Source organism: Eretmochelys imbricata, chromosome 3, assembly GCF_965152235.1.
Source record: "Eretmochelys imbricata isolate rEreImb1 chromosome 3, rEreImb1.hap1, whole genome shotgun sequence".
NCBI classification, from domain to species: domain Eukaryota; kingdom Metazoa; phylum Chordata; order Testudines; family Cheloniidae; genus Eretmochelys; species Eretmochelys imbricata.
This window is the reverse complement of record NC_135574.1, coordinates 137910029-137923545: the sequence shown is the minus strand read 5'-3', so window position 1 is coordinate 137923545 and position 13517 is coordinate 137910029. Positions and strand designations below refer to the sequence as shown.

At 39.6% G+C, this 13517-nt stretch overlaps 1 protein-coding gene across 1 annotated transcript in view; it reads right to left on the bottom strand.

Annotated features, from left to right (window-relative positions):
* Positions 1 to 13517, bottom strand: part of FMN2 (formin 2) — a 239287-nt gene that overhangs the window by 24483 nt on the left and 201287 nt on the right. The window lies entirely within an intron of this gene.

Sequence of the window (13517 nt, the reverse complement as noted above, 5' to 3'; positions counted from 1 at the left end):
AGCAAGCAAGAATTGCTCTTGAAGGATACAGAGGACTACACAACAAGATTTAACACAATGGCTGTGATTTCAATGAAATGTAACCCCCCCCCCATAATTAGAGCCTCTCTCTTAGTTCCAAATTTTAAAAAATGGTCAACATGAAAAAAAATATGAATTTCAATTCAAAAGGATAAAGTCATACACCTATTCCTTGAGCTAATTTTACTGAAATCTCATCCAATTTTATTTGTAATTAAAAATGCCGACGTGTTCAAAATAGTCTTCAAGAACAATTACATCAAAATAGGAGAATTCAAATTTTCACGTTTCTATGAAAAATTGGCCAGTTTGTCCGCAACATTTTTTCACAACACAATGGCTCAGAACGTATCAGAATATTTCTTTTATTTGTGTGTTACACTATTCAGACAATGCTTCCAAAGCCTGCTGGTGTGGGGTGTAGGAGAATGGGACAAGACGGCAGTACAGCAATGGACACTAAAGGAGAGATTAGACAGACAGGGAACCAGTTTTGTGCCTCACATGGTAGTTCAGATTACTGCTATTCAACCACCCATGAAATAACAGTTTATGAACCCGTACGTGGTGAGACCATATTCGTCACAGAGTGAAATCTTGGCCCCACTGAAAACAAAGAAATTTTGGTATTGACTTCAATGTGGTTAGGATTTCACCCACTGAACCAACTGACTGATTACCTTAATTATAGTTACAGCAGTAGTGCTAGGACAGTTGTCAGTGCATGTGCCAGACAGCTAATCAAAAGCATATGGAGAGTGATGGGCATTACAGGATGGCTTGGGAATCTTCAGGCACCTTTTGAGTCAGTGGCCATTTCTGAGTAAGCTACTTAAAGACCATTCTGTGTTTTGCAAAACACAGGAAAATCAGTAGCTCAAAGAAAGAAGAGGCTCGGTTTTGACAAACACCTAGACAAATAGGCAAATGACACTAGGATATCAGACCCAATTATAGCATGAAACAAGGGAACCCTAATAGCAAAATGACTGATCTGAAAAAAACATCATCAACCTGACTAGAAGATGATCATCACAAGAGAATGAAAAATAGTCATCTCAAGTAATGTGTTTAAATTTGAGGTAACAAGCTATAATCACTCTACATGAAACTATCTATCTCATCAAGCAGGGAGCCAGGCCAGAATGAAAATCCAAATACATGTTTGAGTTTGATAAATGGTACTAACATTTACAGAAGACATGAAGGCTTTCATTAACAATCCATGGGATCAAAGGGAGTTAGTCAGGCTTTTCCTCTGATCATTGCTAATCTTGCTGCGAACCCCAGTATAGCCAATTCAGCCATACATCTATGTTTAACTCTAGCTAATGGCATTCCTTCTTCCAGTCAGTTACAACAGAATGCAAGTCCCCAGCTGGATTGATCACCTCCCATGGCAACCAATTTGAGGGAAGGGGAAATTAAGCTGTTTGTAAAATGTGAAAGACCAGAAGCTTGGCAGATTGTCACTTAATGTGTCACTTTTCTAACACCTGTTAGTGCAAATTCAGAAGACACAACCTACAACACAGTTGGACCTAAAAGCAGGAAGCCCCAGGAATCCAGGTATTTATCTATCCTGGTAGCACAAAAAGGTGAAACAAATCCAAGGTAATCATCTCAACTTCTTTAGTCAGAGGTATGTTGATGTTCTCCTTTAGTGTATCTTGAAGGAGAAGGTGGCAGGATTCAGATATGAAAAGCAAAAGATCAATACAAAGCGAGGGAGAAGTGACCCTAGATCCCCAGAATGAAATTTGGGAAGCAGTAACTTGTTTACGTTAGCATACTCTGTGAATATCAGATTTTGTAATCCGTAAGATTACAGTTTACATATGTTAAAATAGAGAGACCTCAAAGCTGACTCTGGAGGGGACATGGAGTATATGGCTCAATTATAAAAAGGGACTTAGACAAAGTCGCAGATAAACCCATGAGGTTAGGAGTGGATATTGCCATTTCACATTTCATTACCACATTACTGAGCCACACAACAGATGCTTTGTTGGTCTGTCACGGTGTTGTGACTCACCCCTGCAGAGCCTCCTGCTGGTCTCTCAGGGAATTTGTTTTTCCAGCCTCTGGAGCGCCCTCTGCAGGCCAGTGTCCCACTTGCCGCTGGCCCTGTGTCCCTCCCCAACCCCAGTGCCCCTTTCACCCAGTCTCTGGGTCTCCCCCTCCCAGGGGAACCCCCACCCACTATCCCTACCTTGCCTCAGTCTTTGGCTACTGCCAGTCACCATTAAGCCCCCGCATACTGAGCGGACTGCAGTGTATTAGCCAGTCATCACAGGCAAGGGGGGGTTGGACCTGCTGCCTCTGCCTACCCGTGGGCTGCCCCCTGCAATCCCAGTACACTTTTTTAGGCCGTCTGCCAGGCCTGCAGCCTGGGGCTTTTCCAGTCTGCAGCCTCCCAGCTCCTCTGGCCTTCCCCAGCCCTGGTCCACTCCAGGTACCTTCTCAAGGCAGAGAGAAAGTGTCTGCGCCTGGCCCACGGCCCTCTTATAAGGGCCAGCTGAGCCCTGATTGGGGCGTGGCAACAGCTGAGCCTGCTTCCCCCAGTCAGCCTGGGAACTGCTTGCTCCCAGCCACAGCCCTCTCCTGGGCTGTTTTAAGACCTTTAAGGCCGGAGTGGGTGACTACCCCGCTACCTGGTCTTTTAACAAACCTTGAAGCAAAACACATTTCAATAGTGCTTATAGCTATATATGCAGCATGTGTATGGTGGTCAGAGTAGGGGACTGGGAGTCACGACTCCTGGGTTCCATTTCCAAATTTGTTTCAGTAACGTATGACCTTGTGAAAGTCACATAAGCTCCCTGTGCCTCACCTTCCCTATCTGTGAAACAGGTGTACTTACTACTCCAAAGAGGTGTTGTGGAACTTGCTTAATGTTCATAAAGCACTACGAGTTCCTCAAATGAAAGGTGCTTACATCCCCCATACTACTAAATCATGTTTCAAAACAACACAAAATCTGTGCATCAGAGAAGGTGGGAGAGGAGAGGGTTAGGGTTATTTTCAAGGATTAATAGAGGTACAGGAGGTCAGTGGCTTTGTTCCAGTCAGCGTGACTTTTCAAGCTTGATTAAAAATAAGGCACTGATGTTCACACTGCTGCCTTATCCAGACAGGGCAAAGGCCAAATATCTGTTAAAAGGATTTTAAATAGGTTTTCATATTCCCCACACTGGCCCCAAAGAACATTTAAATATCATTAAATCTGCTAAATCTGTGAAGGTGGTGGTTTCTGAGAAAATAAATAAGGAAATGAGATTAGGGAAGGTGGTTAGCTTCCCTCCTCCCCCAGTCTTCCCTTCCCCCAATCTAATCTCTAAAAACTTAATTGTTTCATCTCCAGGCACATTTCAGAAAAACATCATAGACCTAAAAATTTTATTAAGATGATGTTAAAATAAAAAGAAAATGGAACAGAGTTTAAGCATAGAAGTTTCTGTTTATCAGGGAATAACGTACAGATTATCAAGGGGTGTGAAGTTCGGTTTAGGATCGGATGTCTTAAGGAATACATAATCTGCAATATCCCCAATTGGGGGTAAAAGGTTAATGGGTCAATACATGCTTCTTATTTTACACCTCTGCTATTGTGCGTTTTTCTATAGATATTCGACTACAAAACAACTAAACGTAACAATCAGCATTATTAGAAAAACCTGAATCATATTTTTAAACCTACTCGCCACCAGCATGTCGACCTACTGGGTCAAATCAATTAGAAATACTTTGAGAGCAAGCCATAGATTGGTTTATCTTTTTGTTCCCAGTTAACACACTACAGCAACACACAATGATTCAAATTCAGGTCTGCCATGTGTCATACATCGACTGGACAACTATCCATTCATCTGACCAGTTTATCAATACCAACAAAATGTGTGTGCATGGAGATATCTCTCTTAATTTGTGGATGATATGGGAGTGCCTATTGCTGAAGAAAGAGGAATGGAGGAACAAACCACAAATTGGCATTTTTAAGAAATGAATTAGAATCAATACTACTCAGCAGTGAAGAAACAGCTGCAGAGTCTCCTCAGGCTACCCAGGCTCCAGCAGCCAACAAATAAAGGTAACTGCAGGTCCAGAGACATGGTTTGAATTTCACTTGCAGGGACATTATTCCTGGCTGACCTTACTGAGAGATGGTTAACCCACACTCTCTCTCTCTACATCATGGTTCCAAACACCCAAAACAAAACACCTGAAGGCACAGCATAGTAGCAGTGATCAGTCTAAACATGGAGTTAAGACCATGGAAGATGATTCTAGATTGTTTAACAAATGAAGGACTTCAACTGCAGCTATATTCGGTCAGCTGTTGTTGATATGCACTAAAGTTACTACTCACTTACGTAAATTTGAGTTTAATTAATTGACATTACCTCATGGGATTTCCCTCCCTGGTAGTAGTTGTGAGGCTTTGGGTTCCAGAAGTATTCCCAGATTCAGATAGTAGATTTATCTACTTCATAAAATACATGCTATCCAGTGATTAAGGTTACAGGTAAAACAGCTAATAACTAAGGTCGAGTAAGGGGAAGTGTAGGCGTGTTTGGAGAGGGAGAAGAACAGCTAGATGTAATCAACAAGGCGCTATACAAGTACATGCAACTTATTGCTCTATTTAAATTTGACATGAGTTGTATTATATTAAGGCCCAACTTATGTAGCGAGGCTTTATAAGTTTGTTATAAGGGCAACATTTGGCCCTTTGGATTTAAGGTGAGACATGAAAACAAGAGTACAGTATATAGCTAGCAGTTAGTAGCTGCGTTCTGGAAAGTTAGTCAAATGAATTGTCGTATTAACCCCTCTCAGCATCATTTTGTTTAGCGGCAAAAGCAATGACAAATATTCTGTTGTCTCTTGTATAGAATATACAGCTCCTTTAGCATAAACACATTGGTGAGAATATGTAAACAAGGAAACGCCATCTATCTGATCAAGGTTGGGCTTATGATTTGGAGGGCTCTCAGCAGCTCTAGCAGGTGGAATTAAGCCTCTTCCCTCTTGGGTTCTGCTTCAAAAAGGGATAAAAGGGGCCAACCTCCTAGTTTCTGAGATAGGTGACTGGAAGAAACAGGATCCCAAACAGTCACTTGGACAAGCTGGTATATTTAATTCAGGTTCCCTTTTTATTGTGGTTTCAAGGTTACGAGTGCATTTTCATACAGTTTTTACACATTTTCACCTATTGCCATCCTTGTCCTGCATAATGAAAAATGGGGAAATTTGATTGTAAACACAAGTATGGGGAAAAAAATCAAGCATTCAAAATTTTATAAGCAAATTTTGTTTTGTTAGGCAGAAAACAGTATTATTGTATTAAAAACAAAGCCAAGTTAACATACCACTTTAAATTAACTGCCAGGAACCATCAATCTTTCCTTGCTTTTGCCGATTTATATTGTGTAACTATGGTTTTTGTAATTTTGTTCTTTAGAGAACACACTAAGGTCTCAAGTTTCTCCCCTGCCCCCCATAAAAACTTTCCAAATGTTTGCAATGTTTTTCATTCTAAATCATCCTCCTCATCTCCACCCCCCCCCCATCCCATAAATGTATACTGAATGCAAAAATGTTTTATTGCTCCAATAAAGAAAAAAATCAAACAACTTTGTATTGGGGGTGGGGTGGGGGGAAATGCTTTGGAGGAATATCTTCACAGAGTACTCCTATGCCAGCCACCACCCAACATAAATCATAAAAGCGGAAGGCCAACAAACTATATTGTGGCAGACTAGTATTTTGTGGTATTTTTCTATTCTTAATATGACAACGAACACTCAACATCCTTAATGCTTAATGATAACAACTGATCGTATCAAAAGTATAAATGAATAAATAATATAACTGCACAACATAAATATTTATAATTTATACTTTATAATGAGTGTAGCAGATTCAGCAACACTTACAGATTCAGCAACTGTCACAGAACGTACAGTGTAAGTGGCAGAGAATCGTTACATTCAAGATGCAACATTCAGAGTTTAAGCTATTTCATAAACATTTCTTTGGAAAAGTTACAATTTGCAGGGGACTGATTGACTCAGGATGTTGCTAAAGGATTATGCCTTTTGTCTCTAGAATGCCAATTCAAATGCAGCCCAGGCCAGTAATCTAATGCCTGAAGCCATCCAGTGGTTGCTGGCTTCCTCGGTCTAGTTTCCCATGGACAAAGCCCATTATACAAAATCTACAGCCGCGACTGGAACAAAGCAGCAATCTTGTTGGAACTCTCAGAGAGGCCAAAGAGTGAAGTGAGCGTGGACACTAACCTACCTTTTCAACCCTAGAATTATCCCGCTGCAGACTCGCTGCTGCAGGGTTGGGTTCGGAGTTTTTTGATGCTGTGTAGACGTACCATAATGCTACCATTTTTAAAGGAGTTGTGTGTGTGAGATGCAAGGTGACCTTCCACATAATATTTTTTGTTTTACTTCGAGAAATTTATTTTATTGACATAGGCCCAGTCTTGAAAGATGCTCCATGCTGGTGAACCCCCATGTCTCTGTGATACTGGATGTCTCTGCAGGATGAGGGACATCAATTTCTTTAATTATATAAGTAGAAAAGTCCGCATGTATCTTATCAGATTCAATACACATACAACATTAAACACAGATTTGGCTAATGCCTGGCATCCCCTAAAGAAGCTGGGTAGCAGGGTTGGGGCTCCTAATGTTTGGTACAGTGAGGAAATAGCCCTTTTTCCTCAGCCTCTTAACCCTCATGTTCTACCAGGGGAGGATTGTGAGGTCTCACCATGGAAGAAAGGGGGGCTGACAGCAGGCCTCCACCAGGTGGAAACAATTAAGGAAGGAATGATGACCTGCACGATACAAGTTTTTGCTAGATATGTCCCAGATGAGTTTAATTAATAAAGTTGTGACCTAATTAAACCACATTCCTTGCAACTGTCTAACTTAACTGGTGTGCCCAGGACATTGGGAGCTGGATCAGGATCTAACCCATAAGGTGATTCTTACAACAGAAGGGAAGAGGGCAATGCCTGCAGGGACATATCTACTCTTCCTACTCTATTTTCTTCTCTTCCTGCTCCACTTCCCAATAAAAATTTGAATGACAAAATTATCTAGGCTAGACAAGACTAAACTGTGAGGAACTACAGAAGAATGTAGCTACACTTGCCAACTGGGCAATGTGATAGAAGATAACTTTCAGTGCATATAAGTGTAACCCACACATATCCTGGGTGTGGTGTTCTGTCCCATGTAGTGGCACTGAGACCACTTAGAGAGAGATAAAATGAGTCTGCTCTACAGCCTTAGCTAAGAGCAAGTTGGCTTTTAGTTCATGTGGTAGAGGCTCATGCACTAAGCTCCAGAGGTCCCCGGTTCGATCCTGCCCGCAGATGACCAGGGTTTGTTGGTGTTACTTAAGCACAAGATGATGCATGCTGCAATAAAAATATGATTAATTCTAATTCAGCTGTATTCTCTCAAGAAAACTATCTTGGCATCACTGTAGTGAAACCACTTGCTGAACACGCTGCGGTTGTCAAAAAAAGCAAACGTGCTGGATCTAAGGATTTTAATTTCTGCAATTAGAGCGTTTTTTGACTAGCTCCTTGATTTTTTGTTTAAAACCTCCTTTTCTAAAAGCTTAGTGCCACAGTGCTAATTTGCAGTATGATTCTTAAAGATACTGACCTTAATTATATTCGTGTCACTATTACTTAGTACTCCACTAGAATTGCTTCTTGAACTAACTCCTGCATCTCATTTACTGTAGAGCAAAGAATAGACCCTCCTTATGAGCTTTAGAACTAGCTATTCCAAGAAGCAACAATCTTCAATAACATAAAATTGGTACTTCTAAGCCTTGTCCCATTTGATACACGTTTGTGTTAGCACTTGAAGTTCCCTAATGAAATTAAAAGGCAATAAATTTAAAACTGATAACAGGAAATTTAAAAAAAGGGAAAAAACGCCAACCCACAACATAATACTTAAACATTCAAAAAACAGACATGTAAATGGATTTTTTTTTCAAAAATTAGATAAGACAAACATTTCATAAATGGACATACATTTTCATGATTCTCCCTGGGTTTAGGAAAAACTTTTCTTTATGGGAAACGTTGTTCCCTAATTACCCATTATAGGGGATTTACATGGTCTGACACTTGCCTTTATCAGAAACAGGGCACTGGACTAGAAAGACCATTGACCTCATGTGTGGCAGTTCCTAAGCTCATACATTACCTGTTCCCTTTTTCAGCCCTTTTCCCATTGAGCATTTCCCTCCTGCTACAACTAATATATAGCTACGATGTGTAAATTCCTACTGCTGAGTAACTCACACAAGTAATATGAGCCACCAAGTGAGAAGATCTAACAGGGAAGGAATCAACTGTCAATGAATGGAAGGTCACAAGGGTATGGGTGGCAAGGAAAACAGTAGCAAAAGGAACCCAGAGGAGAAAGAAAGAGTCCAACCGTATTCTCTGAACTTTCAGTTAAATTTTAGTTTTTCTGCTCAATCTCTCTCTCCACTCTCAGCCTTGCTAGTGGGAGTTTTCAACACATATTTCAAGCATTCATTCAATTACATTTTAGCTTCACAGATCCCCTTTGAAGGAAATCCAAACCATTGTGTGGTGGGGAGCGGGGTGGGAGCAACGTTTAAGGTTTTAAAGGCTTACCAGACTTAGGTGCTACATTTCTAGGTATTGCTTTTCAACAGTACCATTCTACCATTAGGTTTGTTATTACTCTAGGTGTCATCAACCTGTCAGCACAAGAGCAGGTGTGAAGTATTGGTCCCTACCATATCTAATGCCATTGAAGCTGATGGAAGTTCTATGCATGCAAGGAGTGTCCTGTCAGGCCTACATTATTTCTCAGGGAATTTTGGAGGTAAACATTCCCACAATTCACCTGTTACTACAGCAAAGAGAGCAACATAACATTGCTAAATGCATTAAAAAAAAAAAGTTCAGAAAACAAAGAGGTGCCTGAGAGACAGCACTTGGGAAGCACTTTAAAACCTAGCAATCCTTGGAATGTAGAAGTACCTGTATCAAATAATGAAATAAACCAAACCAAAAACATCCTGAAATGAGCAGATGGGTGTTCCATATCCAATTGTACTCATCCTAAATTCCACAGCCAGTAATTACGTTAGTGTGCAGAAACCATCCATTTGTCCTTTTATTATATATCAAGTACCTGTTACTGCATCACAGAGCAAATTTCAATTTCACATAGCAGAACTTACTCTAAATTCTCATATCAATTTAAATCCATCACAACATAACCCAGCCAGGATGATAATCCAACATTTTGGTCTATCTGGCCTTTACCAGGGATCAATAGCAAAATGTATTCGTAAAACTCTTTTCTACAGCCTTCAGCCATCTAAGGAGTCCAAAGGAAAGCAGCCCTTAAATGTGAATGCCTCCTGGTAATCACATCTTATCACCATTTTGCCTGAAAATGTAGAAAACAGTGAAAACATACATAAAAATATAGTTTATAATATTTGGAAGGGACACACTGTAATAATCTAGAAGACTCTAAACATGCACTACTCCAAGCAACATCATTTTCAGAGGCTCCACATAAATCATCTGAAACGGAGTAATTTTCAGTGCAAATTAATTGTTTTTGACAGATGTCAGATCCCCAGTCCGAATCTGTTAGGGTTCACCCACATCTAAGCATTACTAGCCCAACTAGTAGCTACTGTATTGGGCTTAGAATCTGTTGTTTCATAATTTGCCAAATGGATAGCACTAGTAAGTGGACTCTCTCCAAGCTCTGAAGGCGAACTTGTACATGGATTCTAAAGTGTTTCTCTACAAGCAGACACTGTGGTGATGGAAGAGGAAGATTCATGCTAAATCCTCTAGTGCTATTGATTTTGGGAAACTAGCATACCACCTTTTTTTTTTTTTTTTTTTAAAAGAGATAAGCAATTAATATGGGAACCAGACTTTGAACTAGGCCCAAAGGTAACATAGATCAAAACAGCTTAATAATGGGTACTAAGGCTTCAGCTGTTCATTCACAGGCACACAGTCCAGGAAAGCGAATGGATCTTGCTGCAGCATTGCTGTTGCCATTTTTGATGGGTCTGGCTTTACTACTTAGCTTCTGCTTCTACAAGAACCCGTATGAGAAGATATGAAGGCCAGAGACAGCTCTGACAATGTGCCAGTAACATGATGCTATAGTGGCTGCTCTTACCCTGCAATGAAGTGTGTAGGAGGGGGTGAGAAGGAAGGAAGGAAACTTCTGTATCATAACTACTGTATTTCGGTGACAATGACGGTCTGATATTGTGGGCCTCTTTTTCCTGTCGTAAGTTGTATGATCAAACCTTATCCCTTGTAAATTGCATTAAATGCAGTTTCCTTCCCCCCCAAAAAATGGAACTAAAACTTCTCTCCCCACTCCCAGAAAATGAAGGTCATGATTAAAAACTTGTCAAGCAAGCAAAAACGTTCAGTAGCTGAACACAACAAAAAGGGGTACGGGGAAGAAGAGGAAATTGTTCTTAATTCTTTGTGAAAACAAGGCCAAGTGTTCTAATTTTAGTAGAGAGTCACTTCATCCATCCATCAATATCTAGTAGAAGTTCAGTATTTCAGCCATACAGCTGTGGGCCGCAGGACAAAATGAGAAGTGCTTAACCTAAATTACTTAAGGATTATTTAAAATGAAAACAATGTAAAATATAATTCATGGCCCTTCTCCTCCCAACACTCTCCCTCTCTTCTCCCCCCTCAAAAAAAAAAAAAAGTGGTTCCTACTTTAACTTGTGAAGTATTTGACAGGTTCACAAGTATTTACGAATGAGGGTCTAATTGGAAAGTGCCAGGTTCCTTTTTATTGCACTTTATCAATATTGTTAAGGGAGTGATGTAATTGTTTGGGGTATGGCAAAGACATTCCATGTCACTTCAGTGTTAATACCAGGCTGGAGCCTTCCTTGTCTGCCTGCGTAAGCTAGATAAACACAGACCTGTGTGCTTTCTTCTCATCTCAGGATACTTACTCAGAGAGACCTTGGAACATATGCCTATTGTGTGCTAAACATTTCACTTTTCATTTTATCCATGTGCCAGAAATCCATTCCTTGGATAAACACTTTACATACTGACACTCTTAAAGTCACTAAACACGATAAATAAAGAGAGAATACATCATTTCAGAACTGATTAAACATTTTCTCACTTGTGACAAATGAACAGCTATACACTGTATGGAGTCTCTGGAGCAGACATTCCATTTTCTTTGTCTTTATTTTGTGTGGAAGATTAACTTTCCATTTCAGCTCATCTATTGCACAACTCCGCTTCTCTAAAGTACACATTGTTGCACTGAGCCCAAAACATTATTCAAATTAGATTTTTTTTTGCAAGTGCTTTTTACCTAGAGTTTCTGTATTTTTATGGCACCTTAGAGACTAACAAATTTATTTGAGCATAAGCTTTTGTGAGCTACAGCTCAGTTCATCGGATTGCATCCAATGAAGTGAGCTGTAGCTCATGAAAGCTTATGTCAAATAAATTTGTTAGTCTCTAAGGTGCCACAAGTCCTCCTGTTCTTTTTGCGAATACAGACTAACACGGCTGCTACTCTGAAACCTGTATTTTTATGGTAATATCAATTTTTAACATTTTATGCTATAGCTAAAAGGGGAGTCTGTTTCTTGCTAGAAGTTAAAGAAATACTACCATGAGGTAGATTTTAAGTGTTTAAGTTGTATGTAGGCTAAAGTTAACCACTTCAAAAAGAAAAATCCAAGTACATTAATCACATTAATTTTGCTTCATCTAATCCATCACTTTCTTGTACTACTTACTTCTCTATTCATTCAATACATTGCTGTTCTACCTATGATTAACAGAATGTAACTAATCTCTTATTTAGCATTCCTAAACTCTCCTACTTTAAAATAGTTCAACGTCCAAGCATTTTATTTTGAAGATATTTAAAGAAAACTTTAGCACTGAAAATATCCTTCCCAAAGGAGATTGACCAAGAAGCGACCTTCAAAATCTTAGCAAAAGTTTTATTCTAGTGGCTGAATAAGAATTTCAGTAGTGGGAAGGGAAAGAAAGGATATATGTATTTTTCTAAAGTACACATTGGTGCATTGAGTCCAAAACATTATTCAAATTAGATTTTTTTTGCAAGTGCTTTTTATCTAGAGTTTCTGTACTTTTATGGAGATGTCCATTTTTAACATTCTATGCTATAGCAAAAAGGAGAGTGTGTTTCTGGCTAGAAGTTAAAGAAATATTATCATGTAAATGTATTTTTCCATAGCTAGTGAGTGGACAGAGTAAGTTCTGTCTCTTAATATTAAATCTTGGGGTCTTAACATAATTTTTGGTATACAACATAAAGGTTGCTAAAAGTCCAGATCATCCTTGCTAGACAAATGCATGATATGCTTATAAGGCATAATTCCTTTCCCCACCAACCTACGTAGGATCTAGGTTCTGCAGAGAGACGGAGAGGGAGAGAGAGAGGGCTAGTGGGCAGGAATGGACAAGACCAGAGGAAGGACCACGGGGATGGACATTCTGTTCTCCTTCCCACTGTCCCTATAGACACTAGGTGTAGCCATAGCCATGGCCACAGGCACGCATCATTAGAACAGTTCCAATTAAGCCAGTCTGGCAAGAAAATGGGGAGTAAGCAGGGAAGGGAAACCAAAGGCAGTGCTGAGGCAAGGGTCCCTGGACAGAATACTTGAGGATTTGCCAGGTTTGGAAGTCTGACAGCCCCCCAAAAGAACAATTAATTTACAGTAAAATACAGTAGGAATGCTCAAAAATTTCCCTTGCTTACCCAGAGATTGGGTTTTACTATGGGATTTGCGTCACAGCTTTTAAGAATACTGAGCCTGCAGTTTAGCAATTATAAACCTCTAAATGATTTTAATAATGTCTTACATATAATTTACCAAGGCTTCAGATGGGCCCCAATCACAAAACTATTTATGCTGCACTACTTAGCAATCCTATATTCTGCCAGTTGAATTTAAAGAGACAAGAGCAAATCAAAGAGGACTATATTATGCAGTTTTCTATTCACTGGGTGTAACTTTGGCACTGTGACAATAATTAAATACAATTCTATGGAAAGCGAGGACGGTTTAACACCAAAAGAGACAAGTCCTTGCACTTAATTACCAAAGACTATAAAAAGCATTTTAATCTACACACTTGTATCTAATAAGTTCCAACTGCATTCACTCATACTGGGTAAAAATAAAATTAATTAATTATACACCACAAATAAAACCAGGTAAAGAAATGCATTCATAAGTCTGATCAGAATATAAACGGTGTTTGTTTACTTATTTTTCATTTTGGTCCTTTACTGTGACTGACAAAGTAACCTTTCCTGCCCCCACCTTTTACTCCATCATTTAAACAAACACTGAACAACATGTACCCCCACACACAGACTTGTGCACGCATACACCAC